This window comes from Cupressus sempervirens, chromosome 3 (genome assembly GCF_028749045.1).
Source record: "Cupressus sempervirens isolate cs-2001-9-10 chromosome 3, ASM2874904v1, whole genome shotgun sequence".
Classification (NCBI taxonomy): Eukaryota; Viridiplantae; Streptophyta; class Pinopsida; order Cupressales; family Cupressaceae; genus Cupressus; species Cupressus sempervirens.
In genome coordinates, this window is record NC_143120.1 from 340,534,590 (window position 1) to 340,550,588 (window position 15,999).

Here is a 15,999-nt window from a genome sequence, read left to right on the forward strand (position 1 = left end):
GATACTTTCTTATGAAGATGAGCATGGTTAAGCTTCTCATAGCAAGATTTTCTATTGCTTTTCTTCTAAGTTTCTTCTGCTATACTTCATTATCATAGTTGCATGCTAGTTGGTTAGTGTTCATAGTTGGGAAGTGTGGTTTTGACTTGGCATTTGGGGCTTTGGCAACGAGCTTTATTGCAGAGCATTGTACTGAGCATTTTCCATCCATTGTATCTCGCGTAGGGGAAATTTCATACCCTACTCTCTCTCTGTTTACAATTGCATTGTTATTTCGATAAGCATGTTTGTAAATGGTTATCAGTTTTATATGATGTGTATTGACACTCAAGAATGGATATATGCAGAGCATGGCACTGTGTGCAATGCTTAGCCCTGTATATATCCAAACTTTAATGTGAAGTATGGAGATATCATTTTGGGTTTTGCTATATATATTTGGGCTTTTCCCCAAACATGCATTTTTCTCCGAGTTGAACCCAGTCAGAAACACATGCTTGCAATAGTAGGCATGCATGTGATTGTGTAAAACATGTGGGTATTTGGCTTCCTTAGAGCTGAGCTTTGAGAGAACCCATATCTCAGAGTTCATGGGTATGCATGGCTTGGCCACAGTCACGAGCTTGCATTAGATTGCAGACTCGTGACTGATCAAGGGCAGAATCACTCTGTTAAACATTTAACATGGACCGATGGTTAAGTCATTATATTAAATACTGCACTTGAAAACTAAGGCTCGATCATTATATATTAAAAATAGTTTGAATGGAACTGGGGTTTGGTTATTATACATTAAACAGTTATCATGAACTAGAGCATGGTCATTATATCAAACAATTTACTTGAAATCAAGGCGTAGATATTGTGTTAAACTCTTAGCAAGATTTTGGGCTTTTGAATTCGCAATGCACAGCCAACCTTATAATAATTAGAAAGAGATTTATCTTTGTTTCTTGATAGGTTTTCGATGTGTAAGATCTGAGCTTGTCTTATAAAAAAAAATATACATATAGTTGTAAAGTTCAGTTGAGCCTACGGTTATAGTTTTGGTATAATGGTCTTAAACAAAGTTTATATGGGTTGGTAGGAAATTCATCAGTGGTTTCACATCGGGTCACTTGTATGAATCCAGGTGCAGGCATTATGTCAAATAGTTAGAAGGAAACCTAAAACAAGGTTAGATTTTCATTTTGTGAGCATAGTTCATATTACGATTATCGACATGGTGGAGGTTACATGTAGAACAGTCGATACCTTGTTGATTGTGCATGATGTTTTGAATTCATATATAACTGCATAAAGTATTATTGGATATTTGTAACTTTAGTTATGTTGTTATCTAGAATTGGGAAGAGGCATTTTGTTAAACAGTTCATGTAGATGAGTAAACTAGTATTTGGGGTTCTGTGTGTGTCACAGATTTAAATAGTAAGTGTGTTGATTTTGAATTAGAAATTGTAGTTGACAATATGGAAATTAGATATGTTATGAGATTCTAAATAGCTTGTATGTTGAATATGGGTAGAACTTAAAATTTGGAAATTTGGGAATAAGTAGTTGAACACATGGCATCATTCTTAATGTTCTTCTATTTAAAACATTGACAGAGCTTGAACATTGTGGGGTCTATTAGATATGATTTAATTTGTTTGGTTATGTTATGAAGCATTTCGATTGTATTTATATGATGTTTTTGAAATGAAGATTTTATGAATTAGAATATATTATTCTAATGATGTTATTCAATTCATTATTGAAATGGAAATTGTTTTCAATGGAAAAGATGGACCAATGATATATATTTGATGAGAATTTTTTATTGAACAAGAATATCATATGCATTTTGATTTGTTATCTTGGTCATTTTGAAGTTAAATGTAATCGATTATGTTAGCAAGAAATTGATTGTATAGTATTAAGATTAAGTATGTACCGTTAAGCTGAGATAACAGTTTAATTGTATTTGCATGATCTTGATATTATAGGTTTTGTTTCTGTTCTTATAATTATCTAAATTTACCTTTGAAATTGGCAGAATAAGATGTGTTACAAATAGATGAAAGAATGTAGTGTCATGTTGTATACTAATTTTATATCTGTTGCATGTACATTCTTTTGTAAATCTGTTTGATGTGTATTTTAAGAATAGTTGTGATGAACATATATCAAGGTGGCTTAATTTGGTTAATCGTATTCAGTTATTTAATTCAGTGAAAATGTTAAAATGAATTGGACGGTTTAATTACATATTAAAAGATAACTGGCCTTACCTATGAATTAAACCTAAATAGTTAAGTACAAAGAAACAAGGCAAACCTCTATTCCATCATTGACGAGTATAATAGAGAATTCTATTATGTGTTGACTATGAGCATACCATACATGGGTGCAGAATCTTAGTGCCATAACGATGACACCTCAGTATATATATGATTCATTTACTAGTTATTCTTAGTGCGAGTTTAATTTTGCATTGTTAAGTAGATGTTTATGTTAGGAATAAGGTGTCTCAACCTTGTATAATTCCTATTCTTATTATTTGTTTTGTAAAATTGTATTTCTTGCAAATAATGTTGATGTGTCGACATCTTGAATTGTGTGTAAGGTGATCATGACTAAAACGATTATGACAGATTCCTATGACATGTAAGAGCTATGTTAGGAATATTCAATGACAGGTGAAGACATGTGGCAACTAAGATATTTGAGTACTATACACTCTACCTTTGGGAGTAGCCCTAAAGTGAAGCACATGTTATAAGCATTTTTTATGGTTGCGAAGAGATGTGATACGAAAAGGGCGTATTGTAGGTACTACGAGTAGCTATTGGAGTCTTTTGTTGTTGATGTTGAACTTGCATTGCAAGTGTATTGTAACCTTGTGTTGAAGATAATACATTGTGCAGGTTCTGAAGGGGTGGGGTTGTTTTATCGAAAGGTTTTTCCCCACCGGCAAATCTTTGTGTTATGTGTTCCTTTCTCTGTCTATTTTTTGTATGCATGGTTGGTTGCAATATTGTTGTTTACATGATATTGAATCTGTAAGTGAAGAAGATTTTAATAGGATTTGCATCATACTTTCCTTATGAGATTAGTGTAGGAAGCTATTTCTGCACCTGAGTTTCCTTCCAAGTGGTATCAGAGCTTGATCAACTTTTGATCCTAGTTGTTAGGTAGGGTTTTTTGACCTAATCTCAAGTTGAGTGAGAGTCTTGTGCAGAGAATCCTGAATCTTATTTGTAGATTGAGATGGCGAGTTCATCTTATGGAAGAATGGAGATGGAGAAATTTAATGGCACTAATTTTTAGTTGTGGAAACTCAAGATGGAAGACATGTTGGAAGATCGTGACCTATGGGAAGTGACTACAAGTGCTACAAGACCAGCAACTATAACTCAAGTAGATTGGGATATCAAAGACCATAAAGCTAAGGGTCTCATAAGACTCTGTTTAACCGATGCAATCCTTCTAAATGTTCTAGATGAGAAAACCACATATAGTTTGTGGGAGAGACTTGGGCTCGTGTATCAGGCCAAATCTTTGGTGAACAAGTTATTCCTAAGGAAGAAGTTGTATTCTCTATGAATGGAGGAAGGTGGATCCTTAACAAATTATTTAAATGCATTTAATCTATTGGCTGCACAGTTGACATCAGTTGGTGTCAAGTTAGGGGAGGAGGATCGTTGCTACACACTTTTGTGTTCTTTATCGAATTCATGGGACCATCTTGTGATGGCTCTCGGAAGCATGTTATTCACTTTCAAAATGGATGATGTGGTGTCTTCACTGCTATCAGAGGAGATGCAGAGAAAGGCTTCTATTTCAAAAAAAGAAGCCCTTGCTGTTCGTGGGAGATCCACGAAAAGAGGGAAGAAAAATGACAATAAGTCTGATAATAAGGGTAGATCCAAATCTTGTGGGAAGTCAAATACTTCCAATAAGTCCAAGGCAAAATGTTGAAACTGTGATAAGACTGGGCACTTCCGTAAAGACTGTAAAGAGCCTAAGAAGAAGAAGAAAGCCTCATATTTTGGTTCTGAAAAATCTAAAGAAGATGGCGATGCATTCATTGTAGCTTTGGCAGCCCATGCATCTGATGATGTGTGGTTGGTTGACTTGGGTGCATCTTTTCACATGACCTCTCATCAAAACTGGTTCTCAATATATGAAGAGTTCGATGGTGGAAAGGTGTACTTGGGTGATGATTCTCACCTAAAGATAGTTGGCTGTGGAAGGGTCACTATCAAATTTCCTGATGGACGAGTAAAGGGAATCAATGGAGTTATGCACATTCCAAGTTTGGCATGAAACCTATTATCTGTAAGTATGCTGAATGATGTAGGTTTGCAAGTTGTTTTTTCTAAAGATGGATGTAAAATGATGAGAGGACCTATGGTGCTTGCTAAGGGTACTAGGAGAGGTACTTTGTTTTAGCTTGATGCATACATTTCTCAGTGTAATAGTTCTTCTATTTCAAAGAAGAGAGCAGCTATCACTTCATCCCCACCATCTGAATGAGCAGTAAAGAAGACTATGGTTAGTGGTTCTGATGGTAGTGCAACAAGTGTACCTAAGGGTGCAAACACTTTGGAAGGAAAGCTTCCTACAAAAAAGAAAATGTTGTGGCATATGAGATTTGGCCACATTGGTGAGAAAGGTCTCAGAACCCTGAAAAACAAAAATTTTGTTGAGGGGTTAAATGATTGCAATCTTGAGTTTGACTTCTATGAACACTGTGTATATGGTAAACAAAATCGTGTTCAGTTTTACTCTAGTTCTCACAAATCTTCTAATGTTTTGGATCTTATTCATTCTGATGTATTTGGTCCTGTAAAAGTTCCTTCAATCTCCAAGTCTATATTTTTTGTATCTTTCATAGATGATTATAGTAGAAGGACATGGATTTATTTCCTTAAAAATAAGATACAAGTCTTTAGTCGATTCAAGGAATTTAAAGCCCTTGTAGAGAATCAGACTAGTAAGAAGATTAAGTGTGTGAGAATTGACAATGGTGGTGAGTTTTGCTCAGAAAAGTTTGAACAGTTCTATAAAGAACAAGGTATTGAGAGGCATAAGACAACTCCGTATACCCAACAAAAAAATGGAGTTACAGAGACAATGAACATGACACTGATGGAGAAGGCTAGGAGTATGCTTAGTGGAGCTGGTTTAGAATAAAGGTTTTGGGCCGAAGCTGTGGCCACTGCTTGCTATCTGGTTAACAGATCTCCTACATCAGCCCTTGTTGGTAAGACACCCATGGAGGTGTGGTCTGGTAAGAAGCCTTCAATTAGACATCTTCATGTTTTTGGTTGTGAAGCTTATGCACATGTTCCAATGGAGAAAAGATCTAAGTTGGAAAACAAAGCTGTTAAATGTATTTTCATTGGGTACAGTGCTGGTGTGAAAGGATACAAGCTTTGGGATCCTGTGACTAGTAAGGTTTTGTATAGTAGAAATGTTATTTTTAGAGAGCTAACATCTTCTCCTATTGTGCTACAACCAGATGAAAAAGAAAAGGAAAAAGATGTTGTTCAGTTGCCTCCTACCCATGAGAAGACTGAATAGAGAGACCATGTTGGGTCTAATGATGAGGAGAGCTCTTGTAGCTCTGATAGTTTAGAGGAAGAGGAAGAACAACCTCAACCTTAGCCCTTGAGGAGATCCATGAGAGAAAGAAAGCAACCAAAAAGGTTTGGTTATTCTATGTTAGATTCCAGTTGTGCTTTTGCTTTGATTACTAACACTGATGAGCCTAGATCTGTGAAAGTGGCTTTGAGCATGGAAGATGCAGGTTCCTGGATTGAGGCTATGGATGATGAGATGGCTTCATTAGAGAAAAAAAAAACATGGGACCTTGTACCTTTTCCTAAAGGGAGAAACTCTATTGGCTGTAAATGGGTGTTCAAGAAGAAATTCTGTACAGATGGTAGTGTTGAAAGGTACAAAGCTAGATTGGTTGCAAAGGGGTATTCACAGGTAGAGGGAATAGATTATGGTGAAATATTCTCTCCTATTGAAAATTTGACATCCATTACATTTCTATTATCTCTTGCTACATCATATGATTTAGAGATAGAACAGATGGATGTGAAGACAACTTTCCTTCATGGCGATTAGGAGGAAGAGATTTATATGTCACAGACTGAGCACTACATTGTTAAAGGTAAAGAATCCTTAGTTTGTAGATTAAAGAAATCTCTAAATGGTTTGAAGAAATCTCCTAGGATGTGGTACCTTAAGTTTGATGCCTTTGGGTTGTCAATTGGATTTGTAAGATCGAAATCAGATCATTGTGTTTATTTCAGAGTTGAAAATGATTGCCTTCTTATTATTGCATTATATGTTGATGATATGTTTTTGTTTGGGAAGGGTAAGGGTATGATTTCTGATTTTAAATCTTAGTTGTCAGCACCGTTTGAGATGAAAGATCTTGGGGCAGCTAGGTACATCTTGGGTATGGAAATTAGTAGAGACAGGTCTAACAGAAAACTTTGGTTGAGTTAGAGTAAGTATGTGAAGTCTGTGTTGGACAGGTTCAGCATGGCAGATTGTAGACCACTATGTGTTACTATTCTTGTGGGAAAAAAGTTATCTGTAGATGATTGTACAAAATCTCCTAGTGAGGTGGAGGACATGAGTAGAGTACCTTATGCTAGTGTAGTTGGCAGTCTTATGTATGCTATGGTTTGTACTAGACCAGACATTGCCCAAGAAGTGGGAGTCTTGAGTCGATTTATGGCTAATCCTGGACGGATACATTGGGATGGAGTTAAGCGAGTATTCAGATATTTGAGGGGTACATCATATTACTCCATATGTTATCATGGTAACTCTTCTGGATCTCCACATTCAATTTGTATTCATGGGTTTGTGGATTCAGATTGGGCAAGTGATATTGATCGTAGGAGATCCATCAGTGCTTATGTGTTCACTATGTTTGGTGGTGCCATCAGTTGGATGAGAAAGTGACAACCTGTGGTTGCTTTGTCCACTACAGAAGCTGAGCACATGGCTGCTACTCATGGTTGTAAGGAAGCCACTTGGCTTAAGAGATTGTGTTCTAATGTTGGCGTTGATGCAAAATAGATTACTATTTGGTGTGACAGTCAGAGTGCTATTTGCCTTGCGAAGAATCCAACTTTCCATGCTAGAACGAAGCACATTGATGTGCAGTTTCACTTTGTGAGAGATATGGTGGAAGATGGAAAGTTAAATTTGGAAAAGGTAGATACTATGAAGAATGTTGTAGATGCATTAACGAAACCAGTGGGCACTGAGAAGTTCAGATGGTGTTCGGAGTCTATGGGCCTTTTGGCCTATAGCAGTTAGTTCCTATTATGTTCCTAGTGCTCTTACAAGGTGTTCAATAAGTGGGAGAATGTTAGGAATAAGGTGTCTCAACCTTGTATAATTCCTATTCTTATTATTTGTTTTGTAAAATTGTATTTCTTGCAAATAATTTTGATGTGTCGACATCTTGAATTGTGTGTAAGGAGATCATGACTAAAATAGTTATGAAGGATTCCTATGACACGTAAGAGCTATGTTAGGAAGATTCAATGATAGGTGAAGACATGTGGAAACTAAGATATTTGAGTACTGTACACTCTACTCCAATAGTGGGGTTTGGGGCATCACCTCAAAAATGTTTTTAGGTTTCCTATTTTCTCGGAGAATGGTAAAATCCTAATATATTTTACCTTTGGGAGTAGCCCTAAAGTGAAGCGCATGTTATAAGCATTTTTTAGGGTTACGAAGAGATGTGATGCAAAAAGGGTGTATTGTTGGTACTGCAAGTAGCTACTGGAGTCTTCTGTTGTTGATGTTGAACTTGCATTGCAAGTGTATTGTAACCTTGTGTTGAAGATAATACATTGTGCAGGTTTTGAATGGGTTGGGTTGTTGTACTGAAAGGTTTTTCCCCATCGGCAAATCCTTGTGTTATGTGTTCCTTTCTCTGTATGCATGGTTGGCTGCAATATTGTTGTTTACATGATATTGAATCTGTAAGTGAAGAAGATTTTAATAGGATTTGCATCATACTTTCCTTATGAGATTAGTGTAGGAAGCTATTTCTACACCTGAGTTTCCTTACAGTTTACTTCTTGCATATTAATTTTGGAATTGCACTATGTTAAGTGGATTAGATATCTGCATTATGGTTATGTATATGTTTATTTTAACATGTATGCAGGTGGATTACACTTTTCAACTCAGTGTGTACTAAGCCCTCTTGGTGTTGTGTTGCATTTCTGTGTGTTTATAGGTGCTTCAAGTTGATTAACAAGTAGCTAAGGATGACTATTGAAGTTACATTAAGAAACAAAATTTGTTACTTGTAGGGTCCATATGTTGGACATAGGCATTTAAGAATGATATTGTACTTCATTATTGTATTGAACTCAATATGTATTAGCATTATATTGGAAATTTATTTTGATGATATCTTCTTTTATTTTGAGGTTTATGAATTGAGAGTAGCTCAATCATTGTTCTTGTTCTTGTATTATGTTGAATAATAAATAAAAAAAATTTGCGTACATTGTACTTATTCTTTGTTTCAAATTTATTACTTATGTTTAATGTAGCATTACATTTGGTATTAGAGCACAGTTAAAATAACTAGGACTCTTGGGTTATAGGGTTTAACCCATCATCGATGCATTATTAATAGTTAATTGTTTTTAGGTTGCTATCATGCCTCCCATCACTAGAGGAGCTCGAGGACATGGCATTCCTGTGGATAACTTTGCTAGCAGAGGTAGAGGTAGGGGCAGGGGCCATGGTAGAGGTCCTAGGCACCAGAATATTGTTGGGGATGGTCAGTTTGATCATAATGTTGGGGTTGGAAACAACCAAGATAACCAGGCAGATCAAGCTATGGTACTTCAGCAGATACTGGAACATCTCGATAATATTGAGACTAACAACTAGATTCCTGGTGGGGGAGCAAATGTTAGGATACCTCTTTTGCAAGGTATTAACCTTCCTATAGAGGATGATCCAATGGCAAGAGCTCAGCTCAAGGATCTTTCCAAGATGAAAGGGCCATTATTTTATGGTACATAATAGGGTACATCAGTAGAAGCTTGGCTGTTGAATATTGAGCGATGCTTTATCTTATGCCGTTACTTGAGTAATGTGAAAATAAGATAGACAGTTATGCATTTGAGGGGATTCAGTTCCTTGTGGTGGGAACAGGAGTTGGAGAAGCTTGGCATTGATATCTCTCTAGTTACTTGGGGGCTCTTTGTAGAGCATTTTAGGGAGAGGTTCATGTCTGAATATTGGCGTCAGGCTCGTGCAGAGGAGTTCTTTCAGATTATGCAGTCTAGCTCTATAGTGGAAGCTTATGAACATAGGTTCTACGAGCTTAAAAAATATTCTGAGTGGGTAGAAAATGATAAAGCCATGATACAACACTTCATCAAAGGTCTTATGCCCAAGATCGGGGAGGAAGTGAGAACTTTCAGACCTGTGACTATGTAGGAAGCTTAGAGTGAGCAAAGATGATTGAGATGAAGTCTGGCTATCATGGGACTTCATACAAAACCAACATGAATCCACTTACCCTGAATGTTAGTAAGAGTCAAAAGCCTCCACAGAGTAGTTCAAAATCAAGATTTTTAGGTGGGAAATTCAAGAAGAGGAAGTTTGATAAGAACTCCAAGGGTTTAGAGTGGCCTAGACCATCTCAACCACCTCAAAGTGTGTAGAGTAATAATCCATCTCCTAGTCCTTCTGGTGAGAACATGGGAAATTCAGGAAATCTATTAAGTGTTATCATTGTGGATAGTTAGGTCATTATCAGTCTCAGTGCCCTAACTGGGACAAGTCGAAGGTTGGACCTAAGCTAACTAGGTCTGAAGCGATAATTGGTGATTCTTCCAAGAACCACTGTGTTTTTGCTACCTTGGATCAGCAGCACGCCGAACACCAGAACATGATTATTGAAGCTCAGGGTAATACTCAAGGTATGAAAGTATCTATCTTATTTGACTCTTGAGCTATAGACTCATTTATTTCTTCTTCTTTAGTTGCATATAGTCAAATTCCTATGGTTAGGGCAAGGAATAGATGGCAAGTGGAGTTAGCATTAGGTTTTAGGGTGAACATTAATATTATTGCTCATGACTATAAGATTTGATTGAAATCTTTTACTACTTTAGCGAACCTTAGGGTTATACCTTTAGGATCATATGACATAGTTTTGGGGATGGGTTGGTTAGAATAGCATCAAGCTGTTATAGATTGCAAGGATAAGACAATTAATTGTTTAGATGATTCTGGATCAGCTAGGGTTATTGATGGAATCATGAGACCCATCTCTTTGCAAACAATTTCTACCAAGCAATTGGCAAGGTGTGCTTGAAAAGGCTTCAGTTTGTTTGCCATATCGGTAAACAACTTAGAAGATTCCATAGTTAAAGGTTCTTCTCTCGTTCATCCAGTCTTGCAGAGTTTCTCAAATATTTTTGTTGAGGAGATTCCTGGAATACCTCTGAGAAGAGAAATTGATTTAGTGCTAGGAACAAAACCAATTTCCAAGACTCCATACAGAATGACAGCTCAAGAGCTGGTTGAACTTAAATTTCAGTTGGAGGAGCTCTTGGAGAAAGGTTTGATTCGTCCTAGTGTATCACCTGGGGGTGCTCTAGTAATCTTTGTCAAGAAGAAAGATGGCTCCTTAAGACTTTGCATAGATTATAGACAATTAAACAAGGTCACTATTAAGAACAGGTATCCTTTTCCTAGAATTGATGACTTGTTTGACCAAGTCAAGGGTGCCCGAGTCTTTTAAAAGATTGATCTAAAATCTACATATCATCAACTTAGAATAGAGGAAGCTGATATTCATAAGACAACTTTTTGCACCAGGTATGGGCACTACAAATTCATAGTAGTATGTTTTTGGTTAACAAATGCACCTTCTTTCTTCATGAGCCTAATGAATGGTGTGTTTAGAACTTACCTAGACAAATTTGTAGTGGTTTTTCTGGATGATATTTTGTTGTATTCTAACACTGCTGAGGAGCATGAGCAGCATTTAGAGCAGGTTTTGGAATGCCTTCATAGGAGAAAACTGTATGCCAATCCTTAGAAGTGCAAATTCTTCAAATCAGAGATTTGTTACTTAGGACACATCATTTCAAGGGATGGAATTTCTATAGATCCATCCAAAATTTGGGCTATTGTAGATTGGCCAACACCTAGGAATGTGTCTGAGGTTCAAAGTTTCATGGGCTTAGCAAGCTATTACTGTAGATTTGTGTCAAACTTCTCCAGAATAGCACATCCTATCACATCTCTTCAAAGAAAATGGAAGAGATTTGTGTGGACAAAGGAGTGTGAGGTAGCATTTCAGAAACTTAAGGAATGTTTGACCAGTGCACTAGTTCTTGCAATCCTTGATTCAGCTGAGGAGTTCATGGTTTGCACTGATGCATCTTTGAATGGCATAGGGGCAGTGTTGATGCAAGAAGGACATGTTATAGCTTATGAGTCCAAAAAGCTAAAGAGTCATGAGGTGAATTACCCTACTCATGATCTCGAACTTGTTGTGATTATGCATGCTTTGACCAAGTGGCAGCATTTTCTTCTGGGTCAACAATTTGAGTTACATACTGATCACTGAAGCCTTCAGTATCTTTTCACACAACCAGACCTCAAAGGTAGGCAGCAAAGATGGATGGAGTTCCTATGTGAATATGACTTTGAGATTAGATATGTGTAAGGGAAGGAGAACGTGGTTGCTGATGCACTTAGCGAAAGGCGACATGAATTATCTTCTTTGATCCTAACAGTGGATCTTAAGGATAAGATTTTACAGAAGCTTTCCGCAGATCATTGGTTTTAGGATGTTAAGGTTGTTATTGACAGTGGCAACATCTTGAAAGGGCATTTTGAGGGGTATTTAGTGAATTCTAAAGGCTTACTTATGTTTAGAGGGAGTGTGTATGTTCCTGAGTTGGGTGATTTGAGAAATTTGGTTATGTTTGATGCCCACAAGTCACCGTATTTGGATCATCTGGGTGTCAAGAAAATGCATGCTAACCTTAAGCAGCATTATTATTGGCCTAGAATGGAGAGGGACATAGCAAATTTTGTGGCTCGATGCTTGGAATGTCAGCGGGTTAAGGCTGAACATTAGCAGCCTGTAGGATTATGATGCAGGAGCATCCCATACTCATCCGAGGCACATTGGAGATTCAAGGACATATAGAGGTCTTGGAGCATCTCATGATATCAATTGGTCTATTTTACAACCCATCATGGTTTTTGAAAGAACAAAAGGTTATAGTTTTGTATGATGTATGGGTCGATTCCAATGTTGAAGAGCTGTAATTGATCCTTGGAATGGGATTTAGTGGTTGTTTAAGGTAGAGAAGTCATTAGTTAGGGTCTAGTAGTATGTCATAACAACCCCAAGTCGTTGCATACGTTAAAATAGTCAATAAGTCCCTTTAGGCATAGTTTCATGCTTTAAAAAATTCAAATTTTGCATAAGAGCCGTTTTGGAGGGAAACCTTCTAATTTAAATTTTATAAAGGGATAGGTAGTGAAACGAATTGGAGTTAGTTAAGGAGGTTGAGAACTATCTACTGAACATATATATATGTGTTGGTACGGCCTGTACCTTAAGATAGTACGGACTGTTATAGAATTTGCAATAAAAGTGCTTCATTTCAAGAGCAATTTGAAGAATCCTTTGTTTTGTAAGCATTTTTTGATATTGGAATGAATGGTAATATCATTTTAGATATGTATTGAGGTGATTCACAGGGTTTTGCACTCAGATTTGGAGATTTGGTCATCAAAATTCCGTACTGTTGGCTGTAACAGTCATATTTTAGGCATTTTTGACAGTTTTCTTTGATTAATCATGGTATTTCCATGAAATGTTTACTGTTTCTTCATGGAATACCATCCATTTAACATGTATTATGATTACTAACCTTGTATTGAGCATTTAACCAGTGATTGGTGGCCACCAAAGCAATTAAGGTGTGAAAAAAAGAGGAAAATCCAAAGGGACAAGTATAGCAGTAGAGAATCTACCTTAATGAGGTAGGGTTTTTACGTTTGCTGGAGTTAGGGCATGCCATAAATATGGTGTTCCATCTTTGAACAGATTCTAGAAGTGATTGGAAGTGGGAGAACCGTAAAGCCCTTGTTTTATGCCATTTAATGAGAGGGTTTGTTGGAAATCGTGCCTAGAAAGGTCAACTTGGAAGAAATATTGAGGAATCCTTAGTTTGACATCAAAATACCATACTGTAGAAAGTTTGAGAGTCAGGGGACAAGTTTGAAGGGTACTTGCTTTGTAAAAGTGGCTTAAAAGGCCTAAATTTGGGACAAAACTGTCCTATTCCGTACAATCTTTCCAAAATAGTGATATCTTATTTTTTAATATGTTATAAAACTCTGAAAAGGGTATCTAAAAATCATATTTTTTTGCTTGGTGTTTTGTAAATTTTGGAAGAAAAGTCAAGAAAACAGGGTCTGCTGATCCGAAGAAGAGAGTAGCCTAGTCAAGAGGGGTAACTTGGGTTTGTGCATGAACTTGGTTTTGGGATTGTAAAACCTATTTATACATGTCATTTTGAGTCTGTTGAAACACTTTGTGGGGTTCAAAGAGATAGTTGAGGGTCTATTCCATATTTGTGGTATTTGCCCTTTAAGGTAATTCACCACCTTGAAAGTTGTTCTTGTCCCAAGAACATTGTTTCACATGGATGGTTTCCTTCACTCCATATTGCTGCATATGCTGCTTAGGAATGAAATCTCCTAGTGTAAAATGCCCTCTCTTCTTATTACTTACATGCAAAACATTCAAACATTTATTAGAAATCTTAATTCCTGCCCTTGGGGCAGTCACCATTACTGTTTCAACTGTGTCTCTGTTTGCTTGGACAGTCTTTATTCCAGTCCCCTTGAGACAGTACTCCTGCTGTCTTCCCACATGCTGTTGTACCCTCTTTTCATGGTACCTTTCATGTCCTCTGATAGGACAGTAGACTTCACCAATCCACAGTCCTTCACCACCTTGAAATTCTGCCTTCATCTTTATCACAGAATTCAGTATGTTCTGTCCTTTGTCTGTCATCAGTTGCTGCTGTCTCATCTTCATTCTAACCTCTGCCTGACCAGTATCAAGTTCTCTGATGCTTCCTATAAGAAGAGACTCAAGTCCTTTGCAAGGTAATGGTGTCAAATCAATCCTCTTCCCATTACTCCATAGGGTATAAATATTGGTGTAGCAGTCATGTGTAACTCTCCTAGATACTTGCCAAGTTCTACCTAGGATGACATGTGCACAGTTCATATTTACAACATCACATAGTACTTGATCAGTGTACTCACCAATTGAAAAGCTTATCATGGCCTGATGATGCACTATGAAATTCTGATTGTCTTCCACCCATGTAGCATAGTATGGCTTAGGATGGTGTTGAATAGGTAACTTTAATGCATTGACAACATCCCATGAAATTAAATTGCTGCAAGTACCTGAATCTATGACCAATTTATAAACTTTACCTTGTATCAAACAATTAGTCCTGAAAATACTTACTTGTGGTGTCCATTCCTTGCCTCTCCTAATCATTAAGGATTCTCCTGTCTCAGGGTCTGCCTTACCAGTTTTCCTTACTTCCTCTTCTTCTTTATTTTCCTCCTGAATTAGGTGTATCCTCCTCTCCTTTCCCTTTTCAGGGCATTGGTAGGATTGATGCCCCACTCCTCCACATGTGAAGCATGTACTTGTGAACATACCACTTCCTCTTCCTTGTCCACTCCTACCACCTCTCTGATTTTGTCCTCCTCTTGAATCAGAACTTGGACCTTTGTCCTTCTCCTCCCAAACCTGAGTTGGCCTTCCTCCTCTTCCTCTCATAGAAGATCCTCCCCTTGTGCTGTTGTGTCTTTCATTTTTCCTCTTTAAATTTTCCTCTATCCTCAAAGCCATCTGGTAACACTCTTTCACACTTCTAGGATTAGCAGCAACAAACTCATCTTGAATGGCAAATTTCAAACCTCCTAAGTACCTTGCAACTTTAACAACTTCCTCTTCTTCCAAACCTGATCTCATGCTAAGCTTGTAGAACTCATCCGTGTATGCCTTCACATCTAGGTCCTTTTGTTTCAAGCCCTGCATCTTCTTATGCATTTGAACCTCAAAATCTTTAGGAAGGAAATTATTCTTCATTTTTGAAACCATTCTATCCCAGGAAGCAATTTTAGACTTACCTCTTTTTCTCCTTTCAGCCTCCTCATGATCCCACCATAGGAGTGCATGTCCTTTTAATTTGCTCTTTGTTAACTTGACCCTTTGTCCCTCAGGTACATCTTCACTTTCAAAGTAAGCATCCATAGATGCAATCCAGTCTAGGAGTTCCTCCTCCTTCAGACTTCCATCATACATTGGAATGTCCTTCCTTACCTTACGGTTATCCCCTTTCATAGCCTTCAAGATCCTGAGTGTCCTTTGCTCTTCAAGATCAACCTGTTCTTCTTGCTCTTCCTCATTGTTCTCTTCTTCTTCTTCTTCAGTATCTTCATCATCATTTGTTGCCCTCCTCTGATTGGATTCTATTGCCTCTAGCCTTGCCAATAGTGCATTATAGGAGTCTTGCAACTTAGCATTCTTCTCCTTCAACTCTTGAACTTCCTTTACCAAACCTGCATTCCTGGGAGCCATTATGTCAAACAAATCAAATCAAACACAATATACTTCTTTACTCTTCTCTATTCCAAACCTTTTCCTCACCAAGAATTCTTTTGACACCTCAAGTAGACCTTTCAACTTTGGAACACACAAGGAGGAATTAAACACTCCAAGGTTTCAATAATGCAACCAGCATACAAAAGACACCAAAAGACTTCAAAGATGATGAAAACTTCAACTTCCAATTCCCAATGAGATCTTGTTGATGCTTTGATACCACTTGATGCAGAGTGGCATGCAAAAGGTGATGGATTCCCACAAAACTGATT